The following is a 16613-nucleotide window of genomic DNA, read 5'->3' as shown; positions in this document are numbered from 1 at the left end:
TATACTGCAAGGTAATGCAGCTGCCCAGAAGAGGAACTTTTTTCTAATTCACCTGCAAGGAACGGTGTTTCTTTCTATTCTGTTCAAAGGTACCAAAGAGTAAGTTATCTGCGATATGGCCACTGAGATTCCAGTCATCCCACCCATTCTCCTAGAAGGGCAAAAATTACCCCCATGTCTGGGCACTTTCCTGGAAGGCCTATTTCCTTGCATTTCTTTGGCCCAAACTTAATGACAGGACACAACTAGCTGAAAGGGAAGCTGGGAAAGAGTGTTTCAGTTAACCGTACTGCCACCATAAATAAATACACTGGGAAGCTTCAGGATAGGTGTAGCATACATACAATCCATCATTTCAATATTGGATGGTTGATGAGCCCAAAGAAATACACTAAGGCACTGTACTGAGTTTCATATCTAAAAATTTAAACTCTAACAAAGCAAACTTAAACTTATGTTTATCTAAATTAAAGCAAGACACTTTCAATAAAATTTTCATGGTCTGTTTTTTTGAAACCAATCAATCTCTCTCTAAAAAACCAGTAGAGTTTATTTTTGGTACACTGAACACTCTTTATATAAATTCTGAGTTGTCGAGTAGAAGGATTCTCTTACCCTTTATAAATTAAAAAAGAAAAATGTCCCCTTAAGAAGAAGGTGATACTCCTCACCCTGTTACCATTAAAGTTTTAGGACTGTGTGTTTTGTATTCATACCTATATGTCTAAGCCAATGGATTCAGACACCTTTCCAAACTCAGCACATTCTTCCTTCATGCACCCTAAATTCCATCCAAACTTGTTCCCTGCATATTCCCTGACTCCCACTCTGTACCTTTGTTTGGCATTGTTCTTGGCTTCCACTTCTCAGCCTATCTCCACATAATCAAAACAAGCACATCTTTCAAACACCAGTTCCAGTGCTTCTTTTGTAAAGCTTTACTTGATGTACCCCCCACAACCAGAAGTATCTCCCTCCCCATCTGAATACCCACAGCACTTTGAGAGAAGGGACTCTGATGTTTTATTTGGTATAGTAAAAATCCTATGGCTTTTGGAGTAAGACAGATTTGAGTCAAGACAGGATACAAATTCTGGCTCTGCCTCTCACTATGCCAGACAAAATGCTTAACTTCATCTGAAACATGAGTATAATATGTACTTGCAAGGTTGGCATGAAAACAAGTGAAATAATAACTGTTGTCAGACACTCAATGTTTCTTGACTAAATTAATAAATATAGTATACAGGCTTGTGCTGAGTTATCTTATTTTGAGTCATAATGAGAATTTTTCAAAGATACCTTCAAGGAGCAGTTAATATACTTTCTTCCATTAGATTTTATCAGAAGTAAAAATCATAAAAACAAAACACATTTAAAAAAACACACTGACATAATTAAAAGACAAAATCACAAGTAGAAAATACTTAAACCATGTGTTTACTTCAAGAAATTTCTTCACCAGAAATCTCCAGGTAACCAGAGCCTGAAAAATTGTGGAAATGCACACATCTGTTTACACTGAGTTAGGAGGCAGGAGTGATGTGTTCTACTTCCAATATTGTCATTAAATACTTTCGCTACCTTTGGCAATTTGCCAGGATTGTCATTTCCCAGCTTCTTTATCTATCAAAAACAGTGGAGTAAAATCAAGACATTACATACCCTGAACAACCTAATGGTGAAGATACCAAGTGTAAATATTATGAAAAATACTAAATAATTTAAAAAATGCTATATATTATTATGTTTTATAATTATGTTATTAAACAAAGACAAATAAATGGTTAAAAGAAGTTATGTCTCTTTTGGCTCTCTTCCTGCAATGAATTTCTTTTTTTTTTTTTTTTAAAGATTTTATTTATTTATTTGAGAGAGAGAGAATGAGAGAGAGCACATGAGAGGGGGGAGGGTCAGAGGGAGAAGCAGACTCCCAGCCGAGCAGGGACCCCTGTGCGGGACTCGATCCAGGGACTTGATCCAGGGACTCCAGGATCATGACCTGAGCCGAAGGCAGTCGCTTAACCAACTGAGCCACCCAGGTGCCCCCTGCAATGAATTTCTTCTTTATGAGCTATAATGCCTTGTTTTCTGATAACACACCCTAATCAGTTCCCCAGAACAAACCCACCCACCTAACCTCACCTTTTTCTTCCTTACTTGTTTCCTTTGATAGTGCAGAATTTATAATTGTCTGATCAATTAAGTTAATATTTTTACCTGATCAACTCTTTTGGTGGATAGAAGAAATTATATGCTAATGCATGGGTTGACCCATATAACTGCTTTACCAAAAATACCAAATGTCACTGTGTTCTCATGCTAACTGCATTGAGGAGGATTTGCTTTTTTGTTTTTCTTGTTCTCGTTTTTCAGGGCAACCTGCAATTCTGTGTACCAAGCATGAGCTAGAGATTGAAATCATAGATTATATAATGTCAATCCAGGCCCCACACTGATATGTGAATCTGTTAATAAAAGTTATAGTCAGTTGCTATAGGGGTGATTTTTAGTATATTGTGCTTAAGGGGTGATTTTTCAGATAAGAAATTTCTATGAAATTCCAAATTTCTAAGAGAATGTAGATGTTCAACCTCTGGATTTATTTGTTTTGATTATATGCTTTTTAATTAAAATATCAGAATATTCAATAGGGAAGTAGGAGTGAATTAAGAAACAATCATGGAACACTACATCAGAAACTAATGATGTGGGGCGCCTGGGTGGCTCAGTCGTTAAGCGTCTGCCTTCGGCTCAGGTCATGATCCCAGAGTCCTGGGATCAAGCCCCGCATCGGGCTCCCTGCTCGGCGGGAAGCCTGCTTCTCCCTCTCCCACTCTCCCTGCTTGTGTTCCCTCTCTCGCTGTTCTCTCTGTCAAATAAATAAAATCTTTAAAAAAAAAAAAAAAGAATTTAAAAAAAAAAAGAAACTAATGATGTAATGTATGGTGATTAACATAACATAATAAAATTAAATTAAATTTAAAAAAAAAGAAAGAGTAGAAAAACAGGTACATTTTATCAAGATTATACTACCTGGCATGTTATTCTGAAAACATGCATAGTACCATAATTTTCCTAAAGTGTTGTGAGGAATGGATATTTCATGTGCTCTAAAATTTCTATGAAATGTCTATGAAGCATTTTTATATTTCTTTTAGAAACCAATTACACTTTTCTGGGATTTTTCCTGTCAACAAAGTACATTTAGTATAGCCTCTAAAAATGTGTCCCCTACTATGCAGAAGAGATTGTTGCACTAACTACACTATTGGGCTGAGACCATAGTTTCTTCCCACAGAAAGGAAGATGGCTGGTTGGCTGACTTACCCCATTGTACATGAGAAGCTGGAACAGCAAGAGAATGGTGGACAGGCAGCTACAGGTAAAACAGAGAGAGGGTAACAGGTCATGTCCTCATGGTGTGTGTTGCTGAGGAGGCTCTGCCCAAATGTCCAGCTAGCACATCAGAGCTAGAAACCCGATCTCCTCCATCTGATATTAAAAAAAAAAAAAAACTAAAAGTGCAGAGTTACACTTTAGACCCAGCAGCCCTACCACCAGTAAACTGTGCTCTAGAGAATGTTAAGCTCTAGCCCATCTGGTTTGCCACTCCTGTGTCCTCAGGACACCAGTGACTAAGGGGCCCAACAGAAAAAGGATTCCATCCACCATTTCCTAAAGTGGGGAAAGAAGCCTAATCCTTTTCTCTGTGTGTCTTTAGGAGACAAGAAGAGTTTACTCTTAAATTGTGAAAGGCTCTCAGAAATATTTGATAGAAGAATGGGGGATAGGAATGGGGTGAGACAGAAACATTTACATGAGACTAGAAGTCCAGCATTCACTTGTAGAATTGAGACCCAGAAAAACTTAGCTTTTGTCAAATTCCCTTCCTAATATACAGCCTGGTAAGTCATTGCGAAACTCATTTCCTTGAGGGCCATATATTTTGTTGTTAATAGCCCTTTATTAATGAATTGCATTGTAGAAAATACAGACAAACAAAAATAAAAATGTTACATTTCCACTACATTTAAAACCTTAGTGATGTCTGCCTTCCTGGTTCTCTTTCTATATTTTTAAACTAAATCAATTCATACTGTGTATGCTGTTTTGTAGCCTGCTTTTATCAGCCAATGATGTCCACCTATTTTAGTAAATATTTCTTTTATCTAACACATAGAATATAGTCCTAAAAATTCCGTAATGACACAAAAATGTCCTTTAGAGCTGGTTTGTCCAAACTAGTCTCCAGTCCAGAACCACACATTACATCGAGTTGATATGGCTAAGTCTCTCTTTATCTAGTACTGTCCCTTTTTTATGACCTTGACTTGAAGGAACTGGGACAATTATCCTGGAGAATGTCACACTTTATGATTTGTCTAATTTCTTCCTTGTGTTATCATTTGGTTTATTCCACTGTCCCCTGTGTTTTTTTTTGTAAATTGGCTGTTATACGTAAGGTTTTAATGAATTCAAAGTAAGTATTTCTGGCTAGAATACTTAATAGGTACGTTCTGAATACCATATTGCCTCTCCTCAGAAGACACATACTATCTGTTGACTCACAATAAATAATACTGATGTGGACCCTGGATTAGAGTGATGACATTCCCTTCACCCACCCAGAAATGTAGCTTAATGACTTGTGAGGTAGAGACTTAATAACTGTTTGGTAAAATGTAGACTTCAGTATTGCTTTTATCCTTAAGAATTTTATGTTAGTAAATCATTAATTTGGTTTTAGAATCCATTATCTGACTGTTTTGTTTTTATTTGGATGGTAGACTTACCTTCATGATTAAGTTTTACTTTGTATATTATTAAAATTAGTTTTGATATACCATCTCCTGTGGGAAACTGTGGCCCAGAAGTACATTGTATGGCAGAGCAAATAAACTAGATGTTAAATTTTGCATCAGATATTCCACACATTAAATAATTTACATTTTGAAATTTGACATTTATGTAATCTAGAATAACTCTTTAAATGCTAAACAGGGGCACCTGGGTGGCTCAGTCGTTAAGCGTCTGCCCTCAGGTCATGATCCCAGAGTCCTGGGATCAAGCCCCACATCAGGGTCCCCACTCAGCGGGAAGCCTGCTTCTCCCTCTCCCACTCCCTCTGCTTGTGTTCCGTCTCTCGCTGTGTCTCTCTCTGTCAAATAAATAAATAAAATCTTTAAAAAAAAAAAAAGTGCTAGGGCACCGGGGTGGCTCAGTTGGTTAAGCGACTGCCTTCGGCTCAGGTCATGATCCTGGAGTCCCGGGATCGAGTCCCGCATCAGGCTCCCTGCTCAGCGGGGAGTCTGCTTCTCCCTCTGATGCTCCCCCCTCTCATGCTCTCTCTCTCTAGCTCATTCTCTCTCTCAAATAAATAAATAAAAAATCTTAAAAAAATAAAAATAAAAATAAAAAATAAAGTGCTAAACAACAGGTTTTTGGTTTGGGTTTTTTTTTTTTAACTAATACCAGCTGCTGATACACCCACACAAAACAATTTTGGCAAACTTCTACCGGTTGACCTTTAAAATAATCATTAAAGAGATTATGCTATTTTCTGCAACAGAGATAATTTTGTTATTTGTGTTCTTTCCAGAATTACACTCCACTTTTTTATTTAGTTTTTCTATATTGGTGGCCCAATCCCCCAAATAACCAGGAAAGCACAATATATCTACTATTTCAAATCATCTAATTTTTTTCCTATTTGTTTTTCATCCATAATATTATATTCTGTGCATACCTACACTGTGCTCCATATCTACATTGTATTATTTTTATATAATATTTTAAACTGAATAGACCAGCCAAACCTGGTTTTTTTTTGACTGATTTTATGAAATAGAACAGTCTTTTAGTGTGAAAAGAGCTTCTATTTCACTCTCTTGTTCTAAAATGATTCATGCTCATCATACATTTTAATTTGTGTTCTTCTTTTTTTAAGATTTTATTAATTTATTTGAGAGGGAGAGAGAGTGTGAGTAGGGGGAGGAGGAGAGGGAGGAGGACAAGTGCAGAGCCCAACGTGGAGCTCAATCCCAAGACCCTGAAATCATGACCCAAGCCAAAATCAAGAGTTGGACACTCAACTGACTGAGCCACCCAGGCGCCCCTGTGTTCTTTTTTTTTTTAATTTGTGTTCTTTTGTTAATTTTTTCAGTTTCTTCTTCAGTGTTTAGTCAGCCTAAACTTGCAAGTTAGGATTCCAACATATAATGTGATTTAAGAGAATCACTACACAAAACAATTTCCCTCATTGCTTATTACAATGCCTGAAAATTAACCATAGGGACTCAGTACTTTGAAAATAAAAACTTTTCTAAAATGCACATTGCCTTGGGCGCCTGGGTGGCTCAGTCGTTAAGCGTCTGCCTTCGGCTCAGGCCATGATCCCAGGGTCCTGGGATCGAGCCCCACATCGGGCTTTCTGCTCAGCGGGAAGCCTGCTTCTCCCTCTCCCACTCCCCCTGCTTGTGTTCCCTCTCTCGTTGTGTCTCTCTCTGTCAAATAAATAAATAAAATCTTTAAAAAAATAAAAAAATAAAATGTACATTGCCTTAAATTAGTATATTCCAAAACCTGCTATATAGAACACTACTTCCATGAAATTCTCAGGGTTTAGGGAAAGAGGAAAATCTGTGGCAAATTATGTACAGGAAATGCTACAACTGTACTTCTCTTGAAAACTCACAATACCCTTAAGCTGAACAAAAAAAAGTGAAAAGTCTGACCTAAGGAAACATGCCTAACTTCATTTAAACCAGTGCTTTCTCAAATATATTGATAACCGAACTCTATTTACTTAAGACCCGTAAATGTCCTATTGTATCAGTATTCCATGGACCATACTTGGGGAAATGCTTATAATTATAGGACCAGAAAGCTGGAATTCTTGTTATTGATAATGTATCCCTAGGCCTTATGTTTTACAGATAAAGAAACACACTTATAAAAATTAAATGACTTGGCTTAAATAATAAAGCCAAGATTAGAACCCATATTTTGTTTCCCGTGTGATTCCTGGGAACCTAAACAATACATTTCTATAATTCTCTAATTAAAATAAAGCACACAAATTATTTGATCAAAATGCTACCAAACTACAAGAGGCCTCTTCAGTTGGGTTACTGTGATTCCATAAGTTATCATAGGGGAAGGAGTGTGAGTTCTTGAGGGTTTTGTTTGTTTATAAAAATGGGATCAACCCATAGGTAATGCTTTGAAGTTTTCTTTTTTCACTTGATCCTGTATTATTTTTTTGAGTCTTTTTAATTCCAGTTAACATAGCGTTATATTAGTTTCAGGTGTACAATATAGTGATTCAACAATTCCATACATCACCCAGAGCTCAGCACAAGAAGTGTGCTCCTTAATCCCCATCACCTATTTAACCATCCCCCCACCCAACTCTCCTCTGGTAATTAAAAGTCTGTTTCTTGGTTTGTCTCTCTCTTTTTTTTCTACTTGCTCATTTGTTTTGTTTCTTAAATTCTGTATCAGTGAAATCATACGGCATTTGTTTTTTCTGACTGACTTATTTCTCTTAGCATGATACTCTCTAGCCCCATCCATGTATTGTAAATGGAAAGATTTCATTTTTTACATGGCTGAATAATATTCCATTATATTTATATGTATATATATATATATATATATATAAAATATATATGCCACATCTTCCTTATCCATTCATTAGTCAATGGACACTTGGGCTGCTTCCATAATTTGGCTATTATAAATAATGCTGCTATAAATTGGGGTGCATAAATCCCTTCAAATTAGTGTTTTTGAATTATCTGGGTAAATATCCAGTAGTGCAATTGCTGGATCACAGGGTAGTTCTATTTTTTAACTTTTTAAGGAAACTCCATACTACTTTCCACATTGTCTGCACCAGTTTGCATTCCCACCAAGAGTGCATGAGGGTTCCCCTTTTTCCACATCCTTGCCAATACATGTTGTTTCTTGTGTTGTTGATTTTAGCCATTCTGACATGTGTGAGGTGATACCTCATTGTAGTTTTGATTTGCATTTCCCGACGATGAGTGATGTTAAGCATCTTTTCATGTGTCCATTGGCCATCTGTATGTCTTTTTTGGAAATATGTTCATGTCTTCTGCCCATTCTTTAATTGGATTATTTGTTTTTTGGGTGTTGAATTGTATAAATTCTTTATATATTTTGTATACTAACCCTTTATCGGATATGTCATTTGCAAATATGACATTTTTTTCATTCTGTAGGTTGCCTTTTAGTTTTGTTGATTGTTTCCTTGAGGCTTTTTATTTTTATGAAGTCCCAATAGTTTATTTTCGCTTTTGTTTCCCTTGCCTCAAGGGACCTATCTGGAAAAAAGTTGTTACAGCTGACATCAGAGAAGTTACTGCCTTGCTCTCTTCTAGGATTTTTATGGATTCAGATCTTACATTTAGGTCTTTAATCCATTTTGAATTTATTTTTGTGTATGGTGTAAGAAAGTGGTTCAATTTCATTCTTTTGCATGTTGCTGTCCAGTTTTCCCAACACCATTTGTTGAAGAGACTGTCTTTTTCCCACTGCATATTCTTTCCTGCTTTGTCAAAGATTAATTGACCTTATAATTATAGGTTTATTTTGGGACTCTATTCTGTTCGATTGATCTGTGTCTATTTTTGTGCCACATTGTTTTGATTACTACAGCTTTATAATATAACTTGAAATCCAGATGAGGCCTCTAGCTTTGCTTTTCTTTTTCATGATTGCTTTAGCTATTCTGGGTCTTTTGTGGTGACCTCATGTTATTAATATATTTTCTTGCCATTAAATATAATCCTAGAGCATGGCTTTCAACTCCATTAGGCCCAATACTCCCTTCTAATAGCAAATATTTTATAATGCCTTCCTTATTATCCTGAGATGAAATGTGTAGGTAATATATTCAATGAACATAAATAAGTTTTATTTTTTGAACAAGTTTTTATTTCTTTTTTAAAGATTTTATTTATTTATTTGACAGAGAGAGACACAGTGAGAGAGGGAACAAAAGCAGAGGGAGTGGGAGAGGGAGAAGCAGGCTCCCTGCTGAGCCGGGAGCCCGATGCAGGGCTCGACCCCAGGACCCTGGGATCATGACCTGAGCTGAAGGCAGATGCTTAACCGACTGAGCCATCCAGGCGCCCCTTGAACTCAAGTTTTTAAAAGCAATACAATGCATTAGCTGTAAAATATAGGATAATAAAAGCAAAGCAATTTATAATGAAATAATATAATGAAGTGCTCAGACATGACTTCATTAGAAGGCAGAATGAAGAAGTTAGATGCTTGTACCTATATGTAGCTTTAATTCGAATGTCATGGCCAAAAAAGCAGACTGATATTCATATGTGTTGATTTGTCATAGGAGTAACACTGTTGAGTGACAGGATTTTCCCAAAATGATGAACTGTCCTTGGTAAAATTCCAAGCAGAACAACATTCATTTTTTCCCTCTATTTACATAATAGCTGCTTTCCTAGAAAATTCATATTAACAGTGGGGAAAAAAATCTTTTTATATTTTGGGGCACCTGGGTGGCTCAGATGGTTAAGCATCTGCTTTCGGCTCAGGTCATGGTCCCAGGGTTCTGGGATCGAGCCCCGCATCCGGCTCCCTGCTCCGCAGGGAACCTGCTTGTGTTCCCTCTCACTGTGTCTCTCTCTGTCGAATAAATAAAGAAAATCTTTTTTTTTTAAAAAAAATCTTTTTATATTTTAAGTAAAATGGAGTTCAGTTCTAGGTTTACATCATTATACACAGGGTTTTGGTTTGGGGTTTTTTTTGTCTTTTTTACCTGCACTAATGTCTAAAAGGGACATTGAAAATCATGTAGGTGGGCTCCTGGGTGGCTTAGTCGGGTAAGCCTCTGCCTTCTGCTTGGGTCATGATCCCAGGGTCCTGGTCCCAAGTCTGGCTCCCTGCCGGGCGGGGAATCTGCTTCTCCCTCTCCCTCTGCCCCACCCCCCTGCTCGTGCTCTCTCTCAAATAAATAAATAAAATCTTAAAAAAAAAAGGAATAGTTGGGACGCCTGGGTGGCACAGTCGGTTAAGTGGCTGCCTTTGGCTCAGGTCATGATCCCGGGGTCCTGGGCTTGAGCCCCGCATCAGGCTCCCTGCTCAGTGGGGAGCCTGCTTCTCCCCCTGCTTGTGCTTTCTCTCTGACAAATAAATACATTAAATATTTAAAAATAAATAAATAAATAAATAAAATTTTAAGAAAAGAAAAAATCGTGTAGGATGCATGGGCAGCACCTTTCTATGTGGAAGAGTTTCCTGAGAATTCTAGGACATACAGTATCTTCAGCCCCTGTCCACTAATCCCAAGTATTATTCCCCACTGCCACTCCCATGATTATGTTGTCCAAAAACCTTTCATACAAACTCTCAAAATGCCCATATCCATGGACACACCAATTAAGAACTACAGTTGTAGAATGTATTTTAAAAGATTGCTTAGCATTCCATTGAAATAATATGACACTAGTGGATTACCAACTATTCACCAAATTCAAGGACACAGTCTCCTTAAATCACCAAATAATCGTAATACCACTTACTGAGAGTTTACAACGTCCCAGACATTTTATTTGCATTTGCTTGTTTAACCTTTTTCACCACCATATAAAGGTAAGTAATAGTATTATTTTCCCCCATTCTACAGATAAGAAACCTGAGGCTCAAAGATGTCAAATAACCTTCTTCAAGGGAGCCAGGATCCAAATACAGGTCTTTTTAATGTTTAGGTCCATATGCTTAGCTAGAACAACATATTGCCAGATATAGTTTTTTTTTTGTTGTTGTTGTTTTTATTTGACACAGAGAGAGAGAGCACAAGCAGGGGGAGTGGCAGCCAGAGAGAGAGGGAGAAGCAGGCTCCCCACCAAGCAGGGCGCCCGACTCAGGCCTCGATTCCAGAACCCTGGTATCATGACCCGAGCTGAAGGCAGATGCTTAACCGACTAAGCTACCCAGGCACCCCACCAGATACAGTTTTTATTACTTCTTAGAGCAGCCATTCTCTTTCTGTTCAGTGCTTTTCTTACCTTCTGATGCAGCTTCCCTTCATAATCGCCTTTCCTTTTTGATCTTTTTTTTTTAAAGATTTAATTTATTTATTTATTTGAGAGAGAGAGAGAGAAACAGCATGAGAGGGGAGAGGGTCAGAGGGAGAAGCAGGCTCCCCACCGAGCCGGGAGCTCGATGTGGGATTCGATCCCAGGACTCCGGGACCATGACCTGAGCCGAAGGCAGTCGCTTATCCAACTGAGCCACCCAGGCACCCTCCTTTTTGATCTTTCTAGAACAGTTCTTTTCTGGAAATATGAGCCTGTTTGCCACTCCCTCCTCCCTGGGCCTTTTAAAGTGAAGATCTGGGGGCGCCTGGATGGCTCAGTCTTTAAGCGTCTGCCTTCGGCTCAGGTAATGATCCCAGGGTGCTGGGATGGAGTCCTGCATCAGGCTCCCTGCTCAGCGGGAAGCCTGCTTCTCCCTCTCCCACTACCCCCCTGCTTGTGTTCCCTCTCTTGCTCTGTCTCTCTCTGTCAAATAAATAAATAAAAATTTTTTTTTTTTAAAGATTTTATTTATTTATTTGACAGAGAGAGACACAGCGAGAGAGGGAGCACAAGCAGGGGGAGTGGGAGAGGGAGAAGCAGGCTCCCCGAGGAGCAGGGAGCCCGATGCGGGACTCGATCCCAGGACCCTGGGATCATGACCCGAGCTGAAGGCAGTCGCTTAACCAACTGAGCCACCCAGGCACCCAATAAATAAAATTTTTTAAAAATTAAAAATAAAATAAAGTGAAGATCTGTGTTGGATTTGGATCTGCTACAATTGGTTCTAATTAATGTCCCTACCCCCAGGTAGTCTCTGAATGAATGACTCAATATAACTGAGCAAATTTAATTTTTAAAGGAGCTTGAGAATTTTTAACCTGAACCAACATGTCCAGGGAGTATCCTATTACATGTTCATTGCCTCTTTTTCCTCCCTAGCCATTCACTTTTTAAACTGCTGGATGGTAGCTTTAATCCCACTATTGTCATCTGAAAACATTATTTCAGTGGTTATGAATAACCTCCTCATTAGTGGAGTGATTTTTTTCCTCCATTACTAGAATGGAAGTAATCTGGGGGCGCCTGGGTGGCTCAGATGGTTAAGCGTCTGCCTTCGGCTCAGGTCGTGATTCCGGGGTCCTGGGATCGAGCCCCACATCGGGCTCCTGGCTCAGCAGGGAGCCTGCTTCTCCTTCTCCCTCTGCCTCTCTCCCTGCTCATGCTCTCTCTCTCTCTGTATCTCTGTGTCTCAAATGAATAAATAAAATATTAAAAAAAAAAGAATGGAAGTAATCTGAGGACAGAGAATGTATGTCATTTTGTTTCCCCTACGATACATTGTAATGCTTGTACATAGTAAATTCACAGTAAATATCCATTGAGTTACTACAGGAAACTGAGTTCAATCTGATTTAGCACAATAATTGCAAGCTAAACATGAACAGACTTCTTCACATAGATCCTTTGTGTTTTGTTTTCCACACCTATAAAATGAGCCAAATTCACAGGGTTGTTGGGAAGATACAATGAGATATTTATGGGTGTTGCTAGAACTATATTAGTGCATAGAAGACATTTGAAGAATAGCTTTTCTTCCTGTCTTTTCCTCACAGCCTTTTCCCCTTCACAGAGTGCTTTGAGCCAAAGTAATGAAGGTTCACATTTTGAACCTTGTATGTACAGGCTTTTTTCCTTTCTGTGTGATCTGCATATGGAACTTGGTGGGATATCAGAATCAATCAACAAACTCAGTTTTTATATTATTCTTATTTTAATAAACACAGAGCCCATTTTCCTAATTACAGATGAAAGAGGAAACTACAGTTTAGTATCCTCATGATGCAGAACTAACTTTCCCACCTGTACTATGACTGTATGTATGTATCTCTTGAGAGAATGTTCGGCTTATCGTGTTGTGATGCAGTCTCAGCAACCACGTTGATACTTGCCAAGGAAAGGGGCTGCTCCTCAGACAGGAGCATTTTTCTGAGTGGGTGGGCCAAAAATGATATGAAGTAAGATTTGATCTTCAAAGGTCAAAGAATCAGAATGTTTGGAAGTGTATTTTTTTTTTAATATTTTATTTATTTATTGAGAGAGAGAGCCCTCGCAAGTAAAGGGGGAGAGAGAGGGACAAGCGGACTCCACGTTGAGCGCAGAGTCCGACTTGGGGCTCGAGCCCAGGACCCTGAGATCATGACCTGAGCCGAAACCGAGAGTCAGATATCCAACTGAGCCACTCAGGCGCCCCTGGAAGTGTATTTTTGAGTGATTCCTATTAAAGATGGCTCCCATGATCCACCATGTGGTAACAAAAGGAGAACCAAGAAGGAAGGACACAGATAAGACCTGTTTTGTTTTGTTTTGTTTTGTTTTAAAGATTTATTTATTTATTTATTTGACAGAGAGAGAGACAGCGAGAGCAGGAACACAAGCAGGGGGAGTGGGAGAGGGAGAAGCAGGCTTCCCGCCGAGCAGGGAGCCCGATGTGGGGACTCGATCCCAGGACCCTGGGATCATGACCTGAGCCGAAGGCAGATGCTTAACGACTGAGCCACCCAGGCGCCCCTGTTTTGTTTTTTAATTGTCTTTTTTTCCCCCCTCTAGGGTAGCACATGAGCTTTGGAGGCATGGTATAACCTCAATCCAGATTATCCAAATTCATACTAGTATTTAGTTATTGTTTAGGTTACCTTTTGTTATCCCTCAATGTTTAATAAACTTTTTTTAGTTTTGTTTTGTTTTGTTTTTTTTTTACATAATCTCTACCCCCAATGTGGGGCTCAAATTTACATTCCTGAGATTAAGAGTCGCATGCTCTACCTCCGGAGCCAGCCAGGCACCCCTCTTTAATAAATTAAATGCATTATAGGAAACCCGGAGAGGGTCGTTTGCCCACGCCTGGGCCAGAGTGCCAAAAGCAGGATCTGCACCCCCTCCCCAGTATGATTATCTCAATGACAATCAGTTTAACGATCCCCATGCCAAAGGAAGGCCAGAGGAAAAAGTCATGGCCACATGGTCCAACTATCTCCTGATCATCTGGAAATTCTTCTAATGTTAAACTTGGAAGATCTGGGTTATATTTTTGTAAAGAAAAACAGAATCCTAACACATGATTCACTGCTTTATCGTCAGAGCCTTCCTAGTACATGGTGCTTACTGAGAATTTGTAGAATGAATAATTGAGCCAATATATACTTGATGAGCTTTGTCTTACTTTGTGACTATTACTGTGTTTCCTAACCAGCATCTAACATACAATACAGGTAACTTTTATTCAGGTTCAACTCAGTACCTACTTAGTACCTCCTATGAAGAAGGAACTTAGCTAGTTGCTCCAGGAGACACAACTATGAATAAGACATGGCATCTTGCCTTAAGGAACTAAAGATCTAGTGGCTGAGATAGACACAGACATAAATAACTATTTCTTTTATGTGTATCTTCAGGGATATCTGAAGTTCCCTAGCTCATTACCTTTCTCTCTTTTTTGTAAGCATTTTTCAATTTCTCTCTCCTGTAAGAATACTTGTGCTTTTGTGCTTCATCTTCCTTGCCTGATTTACTACCTGACACCATTCTTAGATTCTGTCATATCAACAATTCTTATTGTTCTAATAGCTCTTTACTCTCTCTTTTCAGTAAGTTTTAAATACATCCTTCTTGACTGGGGAAAAGACTTCCCTGAAGGCTTTTCTTTGATTATCTCTCAAGTTAGGTTGCTTTTCATTTCTTAAAAAGTTTTTCTGTACTTTACGTTGGCCATTCTTAACTTTTTTTTTTTTTAAGATTTTATTTATTTATTTGACAGAGAAAGACACAGCGAGAGAGGGAACACAAACGGGGAGTGGGAGAGGGAGAAGCAGACTCCCCGCCGAGCAGGGAGCCCGATGCGGGACTCGATCCAGGGACTCCAGGATCATGACCTGAGCCGAAGGCAGCCGCTCAACCAACTGAGCCACCCAGGCGCCCCATTCTTAACTTTTAATAGAATAGCCCTCTTTATATTTTCCCCAGAAGATATTAGGTAAATGTTTTATTAGTAAAGTGAAAAATCTGTGCCTAAGGTGTTTTTTCCCTTTAACTCATAATATATTACAGAAGCTGGTTGAAATTCTTAATGGTGGACATAGGCACAATATTATTTCATTATAATAAAAGACAATAAGCATAGTTACCTGAAATCTGAGGTGTGCAGCAAAGGTCCAATAAATAGAGGTAAGACATTCTAAACCTCTCCAGTTTTCTCCAGTTTGGTAAGGAAAATGAGATATTACTTTGCATTTTTTAACAAATATTTTATTACTGTGTTTCTGATTTTGCATAGCACCTTAAAATTTACAAAACTTTTTAATGTACAATCAGCTCATTTGATCTTTACAACAGTATTGTTTTGAAGAAATCAGAGTTATATCATCATAACTGTCATTTTTAGCAGATAAGATAATTCAGAGATGCCAGATGACATCTCCATGCATGTGGCAAATCTAGATCTCAAATTCAGCCATTCTTACCTTTAGGACCTGATTCTTCTGCCTATAATAATAATGCTATACATTATTTCATCAGGTCATTTACATTTAAATTTAAATGTGGTTTTACTCTCTCTTGAAGTTTCTGAACCACAACCTCTATTCTATAAATATTTTTCACTAAACCCTTGTGTAGAAAATTAGTATAGATTATTTATATGTTTAACAGGTAGGACTAGACTTTTCACTATGTGGAATGTGGACCTTAGTAACTACTAATGGAGATAGTGCTATTTGAAGCATAGGGGCTGGAGAAACCCAGGAGATGAACTCCATGGACCTAAATAATTGCATAATTGCATTAGACCCAAAGACCGCTTTCCAATGAGCCCTATTTAAGACTGCATAAAGTGAAAACACTGACCCAATTGTCTATGTCAATGAATTAGCTCCAAATATCAAAAATATTGGAGAGTTAAGGGGATATTATATTATTAAATGAATATAAAAAAGATCTGACTTTTTGTTCAAATGAAATTCTGTAGCATTAGATATTTGTCTCAGTGAAACAGCATGGGGCAGCTTGACAATTTCTTAAAGTCAAGGTAAATGAATAGAAATCATCAGAGAGTTTTTGAATAGAAAGGTTAGATGGAAATGACAAACTAAAAATGAAGTAAAAATATAAGACTTAATAATATTACTTCCAAAAGTCTTCACTAGTCTTACGTATGTTTAAATCGTATAAAACTAAGTCTCAAAAGTCTCATGCACTTAACTGCCTGCCATACTGAAAGGCAAACTGCAAATCAGCCAATGGTAAACAAATTTTCTTAAAGCCTTTTCTTTCCCATGCCTCTCACATAACACCAGACCCCAACTGACAAAAAAAATTTCCTTCCAAAAGTTTAGTTTTAAAATAGTGGTCTAAAGGCACCTGGCTGGCTCAGTCAGTAGGGCAAGCAACTCTTGGTCTCAGGGTTGTGAGTTTGAGCCCCACACTGGGTGCAGAGATTACTTAAAAATAAAATAAAATAAAATAGTGGTCTAACAGCCTATTTTT

This window comes from Neomonachus schauinslandi, chromosome 2, assembly GCF_002201575.2.
Source record: "Neomonachus schauinslandi chromosome 2, ASM220157v2, whole genome shotgun sequence".
Classification (NCBI taxonomy): domain Eukaryota; kingdom Metazoa; phylum Chordata; class Mammalia; order Carnivora; family Phocidae; genus Neomonachus; species Neomonachus schauinslandi.
The sequence above is the reverse complement of the archived record's forward strand: the minus strand, read 5'-3'. Positions refer to the sequence as shown.